The sequence below is a fragment of the Pelmatolapia mariae genome, linkage group LG20, assembly GCF_036321145.2.
Source record: "Pelmatolapia mariae isolate MD_Pm_ZW linkage group LG20, Pm_UMD_F_2, whole genome shotgun sequence".
Lineage (NCBI taxonomy): Eukaryota > Metazoa > Chordata > Actinopteri > Cichliformes > Cichlidae > Pelmatolapia > Pelmatolapia mariae.
Genome location: NC_086244.1, coordinates 29,217,656 through 29,233,184, shown reverse-complemented (window position 1 = coordinate 29,233,184; position 15,529 = coordinate 29,217,656). Strand labels below are relative to the sequence as shown.

General features: G+C 40.2%; 1 protein-coding gene across 1 annotated transcript in view; it reads left to right on the top strand.

Moving 5' to 3' along the window:
* Window positions 1-15,529, top strand: part of pex14 (peroxisomal biogenesis factor 14) — a 44,954-nt gene that overhangs the window by 3,010 nt on the left and 26,415 nt on the right. The window lies entirely within an intron of this gene.

The following is a 15,529-nucleotide window of genomic DNA, read 5'->3' as shown; positions in this document are numbered from 1 at the left end:
ATCTGATAATTTAAAGACTTTTATTTGGCTGTATTACACATTCCCCAGGGAGATCCAGTATTAAAGGCTTCCAATTAGCAGACAGTCACTTTATACATCACAATGATGTCCCCAAGCTGTAATGAGAGTATACTTTATGTTCTTGGTCTTTAGAGAGGAAAATGGTCTATTTTAACAGCAGCAATGGGTTCCACAGTTTCTTTAATCATGCATAGCATAAAACTTTGACTGCACATCTTTGTTGTTCTTTGTTTATCCTTGTAGTCTGTGTCAGAATTGGGTCGGGAAAGTTGCTAATTTGGAGTTTCTTCGCCATGTAGTCTCCTATGCAAACACAAAGGGCACTTGAAGGTGTTGGTCCCTCAAAAAGGTGTTATAAGGTGGTGTTTGACAAGAATAAATGTCAGTTTTTCTCTTCAGTAATGTGCAGAGTGTTTATAAGGCATGCTTGGCCCAAGCCATGACTATAACCAGGAATGTTTGGTAATTGCTAAGTGGGATGGAATCCATCCCAGGTACACTCACTGTCCTTGTATAGGCACAGCATGCAGGTTATAGAAGTGCTGTATTGTTCAGCCTACATGTCTCAATGTCATTCACCACCATTCACTCTTCATCTTCCCCCCATCATCCCTTCATGCCAAGGCTAATTTAATCCTGGGGTTATTGATTGTGGGAGCATTCTCCCAGGCTTTCTTTCAATTTACTTCAATTTCATCATCCCAGTGCGCTTCAAGACTGTCTCCTCAAAAAAGGGAAGAAATTCTTGTTATGAGGAATTCGAGACCGGTTGACAAGTCCCACCACCACCCTCACTTCCAACCCCTTTTCTCCTTTCTCTTTTTGATGAGCTGCTCTTTCCCAGTTAAGTGGATTATTACAGTAGGGATAATTCTTGTCACATGGCATTATTTGGATGAGGTGAATAATTGAAATTTGTGTCTGAAAGGATTTTATCTGGATGAGAGGAAAGGGAGTGCTGGCAGGGTTGGAAGGGCAGGGAAAGAAGGAAAAGCAGTCTCTCTCTCTCACACACACACACACACACACACACACACACACACACACACACACACACACATACATTTGCATAACATCTATGTGCACATGTGCATGTCAGACTGGGGACACCAGTCATGTTAACAGGTTCTGACTCACCTCGCCCAGATCAGCAGGCCCTGGCACACTGCACGGCATGGACCCTCCTCAGTGGCAGGAGGGTCCAGCTCAGGGGCCGGTGCCACAGCCTCTGCCACTATACCAGGCCAGACAGGGATATCTGGACCTGCAGGTTAGAGCGAGAAGAAGGGGTGGGAGAGCCCGCGTGAGTGTGTGTTTCATGGTTGACTGGTATACCAGTCGCTGCCAGCCGCTGCTATTGCCTCTGGCACTGCTGTTTGCTCACTCTAACCCCGACTGCCTCCATCTCAAATCCCCACCCCACCCCCTCCCACCTTCCACTCATCCCTGCCATGACCATTACCCCAGCCAGTCTATTACTAGTCTTTCCCCAGTCTCTGTGCTCTCTCTCCCTGTAGTGACACCCTGCGCTTACCCCTCATTCCTTCAGACACTGTCTCTGACTGCCTTTAAAATCACCCAAACACATGACGATGCTATTAATGAGCAAAAATTCCACTGACCAAATGAGAATACAGGAAGGAATTGGCAAATATATTGGCGTAATATAGATATTTTGACAGGTTAACCAGATCTATTGGAATAAAATTAAAAGTCACTTCGCCAAAATAATCTGCATTATAGTTTTTATGCATTTATATTTTAAAATGTTTACATTTCTTTTCTCCTGTTAGAAACTATATGATATGAAAGAACAGTTAGGATGAATTTGGCTTTGTACTTGTGTACTTTAAAGGCACATTTTTTTTAAGTTTTTAATTATTCTCCTGAATAATAAAGTTAAAGTTGTATATTTCTTATTAGAATTCCTGCTCCTTAATTTCCTTTGAGCCGATTAACTCGGAACTCTTTGGAAATACTCTCGCTACCTCGGATCACAAACTAAAGGGTCATGTGTCATCGCTAAATGCAATTCTTACAGATTTAGGTTACCGTTTACCCCGTTCTTTACTCTTTGCAATGAAAAAAAAAAAAACCCTCAGTTTAAGAAGTGCATATTTGTTTGTGGGTATGAAAGCGTGTGGTTTTTTGTTTGCAGTAGGTGCTTCTGTACCCTTTGCACATGTAGACACAGATAGTGTGAACTGGGCGTGTTTTATGTGTTTAGGTTTGGGGATTTTAGTACAGCAGAGGGAGGGGAAAAAGAACGGTAAGAAGAACATCCCCGGTCTCACAGCAACTTCAAAAGCTCTCCTTCCCCAGGATATTAAGCGACTGTGATGAAAAATTTAGCAAGCGTTAAATAAGCCGCTTTGAAGTGATCTGTTTTGGCTCAGCAGTCTCCAAATTTCCGTAGCCCCTCTGCAATAGCCATCTCACTACAGAGAGGGAATAAAAGGAACAGTGTGTTAAGTGCAGAAGTTGTGGGGGACCTGGCTGGTTGGCAGAGGACCTGCCAACAGTAATTGGTGTGGCCAAAGACATGAAGGAACCACTGCTGCCGCTGTCCCCTTTTGTTGTTCTCTGGATCGTTCTCTCCTCATTTCACCTCTCCCTTCCCTGATGGGTCTTTTGCTGAGTCCCGTGAGTTGCAGGCAGACAGATGTTGCTCATATGTTTGAGTTTTTTTTCCCTCACATATGCGTGGGTGTAGCACAAATGTAACACAGTGGTGATACCAGGAAGTCAGAGGTTACTCTCGGGTCTTGACTCAGTTATTTTTTGCCCTCAATGACTTTTCCCATGGAACATGTGTTTAAAGGAGATGTCTCCTTTTAATATCAGTTTACCCTAAATATGCATGTATGTGAGTGAGTGTAGAAATCTTCAAAAGATTTCTACAAGTTAACCTAAAAATGTACATACAGTAGATTTTTTTTTTTACACTTCAGCCACCATAAAGCAAAGAATAACAAGAAGTGAATCTCTAATTTGACAATCATATTTCAATTCATTTCACATCCATCACTCTTAAAGCTATTATTTTAATTTTTTTTCACAACTCCAGGTTTCAACATGCTCCAAATTAATTATTGGGGCAGAATAAGAAATGGGAGCCAGTAATGAGCCTGCTATAGTAACTCCATTCTGTCAAGGAACTAGGCTACCATTTAGTTAGTCAAGGGATCCTTCTCTGAGATTTTCCTTTTTTCCTCTTTGCTCATTACTTTAATTGTAATTGTAATCCTTTATTGGAGCTGTCTGCAGTAAAGGAGAGTTATGGTCCGAATGGGGGCGCGAGCCATAGAGATATTTCATGATTATTGGGGAAGACGGTCACTAGGTGGCAGCCACTAGTTCGGCCTTGGTGTAATTACTGAGTGGGAAGTGATGGCAAGATATTCTGTGGGTGTCTGTGTGTGCGTGGATTTGTGTGGATTTGTGTGCCAAAGGTGGGGGAAGAGAGATTTCTTAAAAAGTAGTGCACTCCTTGAAAGAGAGAGGTCCGATCAACCCGATCAACTGCTATCTCATAGTCAATAGTCTCTGTATCCTGTCATGCTTACTGTAAACATGCGACACACTCTGCAAAAAGCACAGATCAAAGAGGTGTCGAAAGCGTCCGCCTTCGTGTTTTTGTGGTGATTCTAAATAAGTAAGTTCGTTTAAGATGTAATCTGCAAGCTGTATTCACACTGCAAGGTAGTGCAAGGTGATGTAATATAATGCGTAGTGGGGGTGGGGATTAAGTGGTACGGCACTGTGTCTGTGTATGTCTCTGTGCCCGCACTTTTACAAAAGGAACATCTGCACGGCACAGTCGGGTTTAGTGGTCGCGGGGAAGTTTTCCCTTTGAAAAGCATCAAGGCTCAATTCTCTGTTTCACAGCGCTCATTGTGCATCATGCGCTGTTTGTTTCAGTGGTTAATGACACAGGAAGGGCCCTCCATTTTATTGTTGCTGTGTTGCACTTTTTCCCCCTCCTCGCCCAACCCGGCAGCCAGCCTCCTTAGAGGACTCTGTATGAATTCTCACTGTCATGTCCAAGGACGAGTGGCGCAGGGTCAGCTAATTGCTTTTATGATTATGATTTCACGTCAGATTTATCGTGCATGCTCGGAGCACATCTTCCAGGTCCTGCCGACGTTGCTGGCTTGGATGGGGGGAAAATGAGTTTACAGCTTCTGGCTGTGACTTCTTGTTTAAGTGCAGGTCACACTTTTTGACTCATTAGAGTTGAACGCAGGGGGTGAATCACGGTGGCTTTTCCTGTAAAAGCCTCTGTTTTCTATGTCAGTAAATGTACTTGTTTTTCTCATATCTGGCCACAAAAGAGCATTTTCTTACTTGGCCTTCAACATGTGCTGAAGTTTGGAGGTCATAAGCGAGGAATGACACAGACAAAGATTTTGGTTTTTCTGTCGTTTGAACTTTTTATGAGCCATAAATCCCTCATCTTCGTTTCTGTTCGCAAATGAAATCATTACGCTTATTCCCCTGCAGAATGCCAGAATTATCAGTTGACTCCTTTTTGATGTTGCTGATGGTTCCACCCACCTCTTTGAAAGGGATGAGCACAGATGAGTCCAACCCATTTTATAAATTATTTTTATTTTGTGGTTTCTGCCTTGTGTGCTGAGCCGGACTAGATCCCAATTGCCAGCCCCAGACAATAGCGTTTTCAGTCTTTTGACGAAAGCGCCGCAAGGCCTTCAATTCACTGTAAAGTTCCCAGTAAATGAAGAAGCAGCTGTTGCCACTGTATGTCAAAAATAAGCACCTTTTTTTTTGTAGATGGAGTTTAATGTCATAACCGTGGCTCTTGATTTGTTGCTGTAATTTGACCTCGCTCTGACCTTCCTGGCTGGGCCGCAGTGTGACTAGTGACAGATGCAGCCTGGGAATATGGTTTGGATAGTTTTCCAATGCGCAGAGGAATGTTGAAGTTAGTTTTACGCAAAGTTCATTTTGGAGACATATGTAAAGTCTGTGATTAAGCTGAATTCAATAAACTTTAATGAATACTTAGAACTTTATTTGTAGGGTTTTTTGTCTCTGCGAGTATATTAATGTAAACAGCATGGTAACAGAGCTGTAATTTCCTATTCTCCCACAATTTAGTGAACTGTCACAATATGTTTACTTAAGAAATGACAGAAATACGACACCAGTTTAATTACAGCGTAGTCATTTTGCCTCAATATACTTGGGAAAGTGGTCTTATTGAGCTGAGCTTCCTTTATACTCTCTATTCTGCTTTGTAATTACTTCGGCTTGATTTATCATCTTTTCTTTGTGTTTATGGTTGTAAACTGCTCGAGTGAGTAACTTGGTCTGAGAGTGGCTTGTCTCCTTGCAGCGAGGCTGGAAATCTCCTGATGAATCTGAGATGTCTCTGCTGTCAAGACTGCTCACATCGCTCTCAGCCTCCAATGTCACTTTCAAGGCATAATTACACAAGTTGTGTTGATTAGTATGAGAAGCAATTACAGTGGCTTTCCGCTGCAAATGGAGAATGTGATGGCTCTTGATTGACACGAAGCATCCTGGCTTTAATAAGTAAATGACTATGGTAATTCAGGTACTGAGACCCTTTGATTTGTCAGCATCTTTCTCATTTTTGTGATGTCCTCGGATTTTAATGAACATGAATTTGATTGAATCCTCCTTCATTTCCCATGTCCCTGCACCTGTCTGTCTCTCCTATCAGTCCACTAAATGCTCTCAGATGGGAGTCGTATGCTTTCGGAGCTATCCTAAACAGTCCTGCTGCCGATGCTGAATTATCTTTCTTAATAAATTCAGAGCGTTAAAAAAAAGAAAGAAGAAAAAGAAATGGATATCCTGCAATTTTGGCACACTATTAAAAATGCCTTTTAGCATATCGTGCTTTCACAAGTGTAGAAATCAGAGGAAAAATTATTTGTAATTGACACTTTGGGGAACATTTTTTTTCTCTTTTTATCTTGCTTCCCAGTAAGTTATTAGCTGTTAATTTGTCGGCAAGCTCCCCTACAGCGCTAGATATTTGTTCAAATGCTGGGATCCCCTCAGTGCATTTGTAACTACACTTCTGAAAATGCTGCCCTGTCTAATTATGTAATATAATACTGCCTTTTAGGCAAGTTTCTTTTAATTGAATAATATTAGTGCTAACTAAGGATAAGCTATTGGAACGGCAATATTTAAAAGAGCTGTTTCTACCCTGTATGAAATGCACAGTAGTGCAGTGTAGTACCACGGCAATACAGCAGTCTGTGTGTTTTAGGTATTTGAATAAGAGCCAAACATTTATGCTAAAATTTCATTGGCCTAACCCTCAGTCTCATATTTCTTTCTTTGTAAACCACGGTTGGCCTAATCAAGTAATTCCCTGTTTGTCTTAGTAACCCCCTATAGAGTCATACATGCATACATATAATAAAATAATTTGCTCTTGCACTCCCTATCCCAGCTGTAATTTATATGGATTGAATGAGTGCTGCATTGTGGAAAAGCACGAGTGGACCAAATGCTCGTTTGTCACCTCTAATAAATGTTAGAATGTAAATTATGAACTTATGCTTCAGATGTAAATGCACTTTATTCCAGTCCTTAATGTAAACAGACCACTCCAATACATTAAGGGGTATGGGGGAGGGCAGAGGGATATTAGATTTGGAGTTTTTGACTGTTTTCACAATCAATAATAAGCACAAAAGAGGCTCGATGGGGAACATTATAACATATCTGAAGTCGCCTTCATAAATTATTGCATGAAAGCAGGCTTGTACACCAAAAATGTAAATACATTAATGTTATTAATAATGTAGTGACTAATAGTTCTATCAAGACTGTAATAGCAGTTTAATGGAATATGACAGCAAGAATGTATTACACTTCTTACATTTAGATGGGACCTCACATGACATTTATCAGAGATTTCTGTAACAATTTTTTTGATTATTTTGTTAAGTTAATTGCTTCTTTTTTCCCCCCCGAACGTCTTCTCTGGGAGAGGGGGCAAAAAAACTGGTAATGGATATTAATTAATATGTGTCAGTTTTCAGGGTTTGATTAAAAATAATGAAAGCAAAATGCTAATGGGATTTCAGAGTTTCTCTGTGTGTGGCGCCCTGAGATTGTGGCTTTATCTGAGAAATCTGGAAAAAAATAAAGATAGTATGCTACTCTGTAGGCTAAAATGAAAGTGACAGAATATAGAAACTAAGATAAAATGGAGCACTTGAACGAAAATATTACGCTCCAATTAGACTTTAGAGGTGTGGCTTAGAAGTGTAATACCAGTAAAAACTGTAATGTTTCTGGTTGGAAAATGAAACTGGATCCTTGCACCTGCAGTTAAAGAGATTAAACAGATTTTTTTTAATAAAAGGGTCAAGTGAATAAATCTGACAAGTTGCTGTGTGTTGGTAAGTTGTTTTTTTGTTTTTTTTTCTGGTTACTGTCACGTCTTTCTAAAAGTCACCAAATATGATTTTATTATTTTCTTTCTTTCTAGAATAGTCTAGGAGCTTGTGTGTGTTTTCATGTTATTTTAAATTAGGCCTCCCTTGTTAACCTTTAAAATTAAGCACTTCATCAGGGACTGGTAATAGGTAGACTCCTTCGCCTTCATCCAGAGTCTTCTTGTTTGTGTCTGTATTTAAAGGTAGAGAGCAACTGTAAACCAGGAGTCAAACAGACATTGACACAGTAGTTAAAAAATAAATAAATTAAATAAATAAATAGCCAATGGCACAACTGACAATTACCCAACACCTGGAGTGGCTCCCTTCCCCAGCATGTGCTTCAAGACTGTCAACTTCTTGTTAATGCAGTGATTAACAGGAAGATTGCATTTGTTTTCCTGTGCAGCTCTCCTGGCAGCAGCACTTTGCTTTCTCTTTGATTAAAATAGTAGATGGATGAATGCATTGTAGCTCTGTCATGAATTTCAAAAGAAAGGGTGACTAGGAGACGTTAGAAATGGAATAAATAGAGGCGAGGCTGAGGCCTTTCCGTCCTTTCCAGATTGTGTTTACTGTGGACTGTGGGATTTTAAGCGAGGTATTGGCGGCCTGCAATCCTGTGGAAAGAGTCAGCCAACTCTGACAGTCGCCCAGCGGCCTTCGGTTGTCTCCAAATTTCACTCACTCGCAGATTTTTTTTAATTTATTTATTTTTTCCGCCTGTCTCTCCTTGTAGATTTTCTCCATTCTTTTAATGGCACTGCTACCTGTCTGTTCCCCCTCACATCTGTACGTGCTGCGTCATGGTTCCAAAAGTGTGTGGAAAGTGGTTTTGGGTATCATGGGGATGAGAAAAGGGGAAGTGAAGGGGCTTCGTCAAACAGCCTGTACTTTTAAAATACAGAGAGTGGCATTGTCGTGTGTTTTCTGTGTCAAGGTCGACAGAAAATGTCAGAACAGGTGTGCGTCTGCTGCTGAGCTGCTTGCCAACTCAGCCCCTTTTGCTGTAACACGCCACCTCGTGTGACATTATAGTGGTTCACTGTGGGTTGTCTTCTCTCTCTCTCTCTTTCTTTTGGAGGCGCATGGTAAAACATGTATTTTCCCCTGTCACCGCGTGACTTGATGTTCAGCTAAGATGGGTGTCGACGCCTAAACTTTGACCACTGCCTCTGATTGTCACGTAGTCATAAAGTGTTAAGATGCTGATTTGAGATCTAAAAGAGGAACATAAATCGTATAAATTTATGTGCTGTATGAGAGAGAGTGTCTTAAGTTTAGATCACCAGGCAGCCATGTTGCAAAACCTGAAAATTCTGTGTGCACTTCTCAAAAGAGAAGGATAACGTTTAGGCGGGGCATGTATAAACCAGATGTTACACATTTTATCACTTTATCACGGTGACTTTTTATAACACGCTCATCGTGTATCGTTATCTGGTTTACAAAGGTTAAACTAAATGGCTTTTTTTTTTATGAGCTGTCTTTTTTTCTCTCTCAGAGTTAAAAAAGAAATACAAGTGGTACTTCTCTGGCCCTGATGATTGCTGTTTTTTGTTTGTTTGTTTGTTTGTTTTGTTCTGTTTTTTGCTGTCAGCACCCCACTCTTTATGGTTTTCCTACTCTCGAGGTTAGACTCTTAGCGGTGGTTGGATGCCTCTGGAAAAAAAGAGAATTAGCCAACACATTTCTTTGTCACTTAGTGTGATCAGGAGCAGACTCTTGCCGCTGTTCTCTTTCTCCAAAACCAAACGAAGGCCTGCTGGCTTAAGTTTCCTCCCTGGTTCGATGTTTATTTCAGCCTGACTTGTCTACTACGGTAGATGTGTGGCCCATTGTCTTGGCAAGTGTGTCTAAATGTTTCTGACAGGTCTCAGTGAAAGACGGGCCGCAAGGGTAAACTGCCAACCCCACCCCTCGTATGCCACTTCTGCTAGCCCTGGCCAGTAGATGGCGATGTTCATCTTTCCTGGCTCTGTGCCTTCCTTGGCGCGTCTCCCTTTACACCATCCTTCCCCTCTCCTCTCTGTGGAACTCACTGAGGAAAGAGGGGTCTAACCCTGTATGCAGGGTCATGCCACCAATTCCTGGTCCCCTTTGAAGACCATGAAATTGCTGATCCAAGACACATGATTAGTGCATTCAGCCTATTGACTGGAAAAGGGTTGACACACAATTACAATGTCACTGGAATGTCACAATCTGTCTAGTTGTCTTTCTGAGCATAGGCTCATCCAGTGGCACAGTGTACCCAAGAAGGAATAATTTGATCAATAAAAGGACACCTCTCTCTCTCTGTTGTCACTGGTCTCTCTATTTTAGTTTTATTAGTCAATTTGGCAGGCTAGCAGGACTGCACACAAAACTGACGCCAACTCGCTGCATCTTCGCCGCAGCTCTCGGCTTTATTTGCCTATCGTAGTGCTTCAGTTGTATGCATTGCAGGATGTGTGTGTATGAGTTTGTGTCCATGGGTGGGTGCTTCCTCAGTGAGCAGAGCAGTTTTGGATGAACAGAGGAGGATAGGCTTGTCACTGTAAGTTGCTTGTGACGGAAGCAGCTCTTCTCCTGACACCACAACACAACTTCTGTGGTGTGTCGCTTGGACACAAGCTTCACGTTGTTTGCTGCTGGTGCCGCTTGCATTTTGCCTCAATCAACTAATTGAATGTGAAAGGCCGGCAGGCCCTGATGATGTGAAGGACAACACACAGAGCAGTGGCAGGTTTAAGAAAAGACCCTGTGCTTCTTTATGTTACCGTAGCAAATTGCGTCTCTCATTTCTCTTTACCAAAGAACTGAACTTATATATATATATATATATATATATATATATATATATATATGCCATATATAAATATGCCATAATATAAATGTTTGGCCATTTTGTGTTAACCTCAGTGTAGATTTTGTTATGAAATTTGCTATTTTAAAACGTTCCATAAAACACTACAGTGTTTGTGTTTTTGTTTTTTCATAACAGCCAAACCACTTTCTATTGCTTTCCATTCATCTAAGTTTTCATTGTAAACTCTGCTGTTTATTGTTGTTAAAACATACATGAAACTCTTGCTTTGTTTATTTTGTTTGTTCATCTTTTTGATTTTTCAAAAACATTTTAATGATAAGAAATTTTAAATCAGCAAAAAATGATCAGAACGTTTCTGACAGTTTAGTATTTTTATTCTATTTTAAACGTTTTTCTCGTATATTTGATTAGAGTCATTTCTAAACAGAACATTTTTCATACTCGACGCATTTACAGACCGCATTATGACCACTTCTTTTTTTTTGCTACGCTGTGCGTAGATAAAGTTGCGTTGTGAGCATTTTCATGTTTTGAAAACGGTCACTGAAAAGCACACGGAGCTGCTTGTCACACAATGTCATCACTGACTGCGTAAGAAAGAAAAAAGAAAAAGAAAAAGCTTCGAATTACAGGAAAGAGGCACTGCATTAAAGAACAAAGGAGATCGATGGCAGTACATTAAATTTTATGCGAATGAAAAAAAAATCAACTAATTAAAATTGATTACTCCTGCTTTGTAAATGTGTTTCTGAATTAAATTATTGTATGAAAACATTTTGACCAATCGAGGAGCTGAGGAAGTATCCATTACTGGATTGCAGCTGAGAAGGGGCTGGAATGTTTTGTGGTAGCTAAGTAGTTTGTTGTGCTTCGCTGCGACTCGCTTCTTGCACCCCCACTGCTAAAGTGCCATGGGTTAATCTCTGATGACCCTCATCTCTGAGAGCAGCTTCAAACTCATGGTTTGGGCCTTTTACCTGAATTAAAAGGAATGTATAGGGCTAGGCAGTATTTTTGCCCAAAGTAAGTGAAAAAGAGGTGTCACTCACAGAGTCGCTCCTCTTTAGTCATCAGGGCTCTCGGGGCTCTCGGAGCCCCACTGGGGATGTCCTTATCTAAACAGTCATCTGTCTCACTAGTTTAGCAAGGGCAACCCCAGGCAGCACGACTGACAGTTGCACATTAAGAAATGTCAGATTCGGCTTTATAGCGTATCTGTCAAGCTAGTTTTGAATTGGCCGAGTGCCACGTGTTTGTCTTCATGTTTAGATCTCGCAAGAATAAACAAAGCACATGACTTTGTTGTTGCTTCATGTTCCGTTAAAACACGTGGTAGCTTCAGCAACTTTCTTATTCTGCTCGTTCTGCAGAATGAGGATTTTTTTTTTACCCTGTACAACCAGCTCTTGAAAGAAGTTCAATTATTTTGCAAGTCAGTAAAAAAAGAAGCCAATAAAACATTTTTCTTTTTCTTTTTTTCTTTTTTTTGGGGACAATTCTGAACTTAAAGTTTAAAGGAAGTGAAACATTTCCAGCAAATTAAACACAGGTTGAAAGTTTTACACTTTTCTAAAAGTTGCTTGTATTTCGAAAATAACAAGGCAGCTTCCTTCCCCCCCCCTTTTCTTTCTCTTTGACAAGCGTAGCGTTATTCACAATATCATATTAAGTGCGTTTTTACCTTTTTGTCAGTGGCCTTGTCGAATACAGTCTACTGCGGCCCTCGGTTTTTCTCACCACTAAACCACTCAACTTTTCCATGTTTGTGATGACAGAACTTTGATAGGGAAATGCTGCTGAATGGAAAGTTTGTTCTCTATATGCAGTGGTCTTGAAAGAAAAAAAAAAAAAAAAGCTCAATTTCCGTCCACCAACCCCCCCTTTACAAAAATTGCATAATATGCTTTTGATGTCATGATCGTAGCCTTGCCCATGGCTCTGACACTGATACAGCGCATGTTATTTTTAAACCTTTGCATAGCAAATGTCAATGAAGTTTTCCATGACCCTTTTTCATCTGCTGAAATGTTGACTCTGACCTTTAAATTTCAAAAGTTAGGATCATTCAATAAAGATTGACCACATTTCAGAGTGTAACACACAAAACGCCAACCCACTTTTATTTACCCTCGTACTCAAAATAACGTGTGAACAGATGCAAAGTAGTTTAGAAAAGCCCACGTTTAACCAGTAACCCTTTATCAGATTTTGCTTATGCTGAAGACAAGTTTCGGTAATTGCTTCTCATTTCATTTTGTAACGTTCTAACTTCTTTGAAAAAGCACGGCACATGAAGGGACGAGCAACAATGAGTGAGAAATGAAGGGTTCTTTTTGTACAGTCATTGTTAGAAAGATTCGTCTCCAGCAGGGCCCTTGAAGCTCCTGGAGTGTCTGAACAACTGTGGATGTTAGCTAAATGGCCAGCTCTGCACCTCACTTCCTGATGTCTCTCAGGGTCAGTAATTCCCTATAGCTGTTCCCAAGTGGCCTTGCTTTCTCCACTAAAGGTCACATTAAGGCGGGAAAGATGTCACAATTAGAAGGGCATTTAAAGCTGCTCTTTTAAAAAGATTAAAAAGCACTGTTGGCCACATCAAGCAGTCAGGCAACTAAAGGAAATACAATAATTGCATTAAAAGTTAATTCCTTTCTGGCAGGGCTCTGATATCAGAAAGGTATTGGGTTAAGTCATTTAAGACAGCTGCCCCTGATAGCAGATCATCCATGAAAGCACCAAATTAATATAGAGCTTCATTTTTCTCCGTCTCTCACTTTCTCTTGCTTTTGGTCCTCCAAACGTGTGTTTGGGGGGGAAATTTGAGACTAGCTTAACACAATTTTTGTTCATGTCTATCAGTCTGTTATTATATCAGGGGCACTTCTCCACAAATGTACAGGCCAGGGCAATTTGGAATGAATTGATTCACACTGAGCCCGAATTCTATACTTGCTAATGATTTCCTTTTAGACCCTCAATTGCACCCCCACCCAGCTTCTAGTTCCATCAAGTCCTGCAAATCTTTTCAATGTTGCAGACAAATTGTGTACATATTTTTGCAGAACAGATAAAGAGTTGCTCAGTACATGCCAGTCATTTCCTGTTCAAAAATATAAAAAGTTGATGTTGCACTCTTTTTTTTTTCGTCTTCTTCTTTTCTTTTCTTTTCTTTTTTTTTTTTTGAATTGTTTGAAGTGTTTTAGATAAGAATATGTGATACCATGAGACTGTGGATGGAAAATCTCGAGTTTTGGTTTTTGTTTTTTTTAACTCTGATATGGTATCTTTTATCAAAGTGTTCTTGTTTATTCCAAGAATGTTTGCAACCCTAAAACTGCATTTTTACCGTATTGCACAGTAATTGCTCGATAAGTAGTGGTTTGAGTTGGCCTAAATAATTCAGACTGAAAACACAAATCTTTTCTCTCTTCTCAGATGTCTTTTTAATTTCTCGTGGTTAAAATTCTGGTTACTTTAAAACTGAAACTAGCTACAAATACAGAAACCAGCCCAAAGGATCAATTGTAAGATATACCACGAACTGGTGTCTGATGATCGAAAGTCTGAATTTCCCAGATGCTCACACCTGCTCTTGAATTCCTGTAAAATATCCATAGGTGGGTCTTACAGTATATTATGGTTAAGTGCCGTTACTAGTTGGGGCAAAAATATACAACTGGTTACATGGATTCCCTCAGGCGTCTATCCATGCAGTTCGAACGTAATTGGATTTCAGCCTCATTTCTCACAATTCAAGGTATCACAGTTGTAATTTTCAGACAAGTGCAGTGCAAATTCTTGTCCAATTCAAACTCAATAACATTTCTGTAATCTTGTCCGTTCATCAAGTTCACTCTCTTTAAGTGTGTTGGTTAATGTTATCTCTTTCTGTGATTGAGTTTTCAACTCTTTTTCGGCTTTACCTGACACTTTATTGGTTATCCGGTTTGCAAAGATTATCGCTCTTAACATGGAGCACTCTGGTGCATTAGGAGTTGAACCTTTACAAGAGGTATTACAAAGAAGCCTAATTGTTCTTTGCACCAAAAATCATTTACCAGTTTCCTGCAAGGAAGGAAATTCACCTCATTTCTGTTTTAGTTATTTATGCTGTCTACTCAAATGCGCCTTGTACTGTTATCCATCTTACCCCCGCCCCCCTAAAAGCCCCAGTTGTGTGCTACCCAACACTATAACTGGGGTGATCCATAAGTCAATAACAAGACTGAAATCTGTGCAATGTGGTTATAATTGATTGAGATGTCTGGATGGAACTTGTGCAAAGCATCTATGTCATCTGCTAAGAAGTGCATTTTTCCTTTCCCTGAAGATCTACCACAACAGTTTTAACCAAATGGACATTTGCCTCATTAGTTTGCCGCTGAGCTAGCTGCGGTCCTTACTAAGATGTCACACTTACGCCTGTTAACGCTGATACAATTTTCTTGTCAATATTGTGCTACTGAAATTTTAAGCGAATATAAACAAGGACTGCTCATTCAGCATATTCTTTCCCCGTTAGGTCATTACCTCTCAGCGGGCCTCCTGTATATAACTCTGTTATTTACCGTAATAAATATTGGAGTATTAGATTTTAGTGTGTTTATTATGTCTAGTTTCCACCATTACCACATGCTGTGTCTTGTGGTAATGGCTCACTGACTTGGACAGTGAGCGCCTTTCAAGCACTAGAGTGATTTTTGTCTTTTTTATCAAAGGGATATTTTCTCTGTGTTTTGACTGTATCTTTTGGCCCAGAACATCAGTTACGGGGTCACCATGCAAATGGTTTAATCTGGTTGTCACAATGAAGGTTCCGGGTGACTGGCTTTAATAAGCCCTCAGCATATATAGAGATCCAGGAAATTCCGCACCTCTTGCGTAACCCTTGTGTACATCAAGGTCACAGTGGTGTCCCAGTGAAAATGTAGATTAGTGTCTACATCAGTTGTGGCAGCGATCTCATGAAATCAAAGTGGTGCATTTTAATGAAAGGTTCACTGGGTTGTATAAAGAAGAAATGTTATTATTATTCAGATGTTCATTTTAGGTTTGTTTGTAATCCGCGTTTGATAAGTTTCTTAAAGATGCCTGTGCTATAATTCTGAACTTGTGACAGAAATCTCACTTTTTAAACAGCTTCCTTGCCACTCCTACCACTTGGACAAGTTTAAACTGCAATTCTTTTGGATTGAAACAGGTTCTTAGTATATGCAATGCATTACCCAAAATGAATTACCACTGGCAG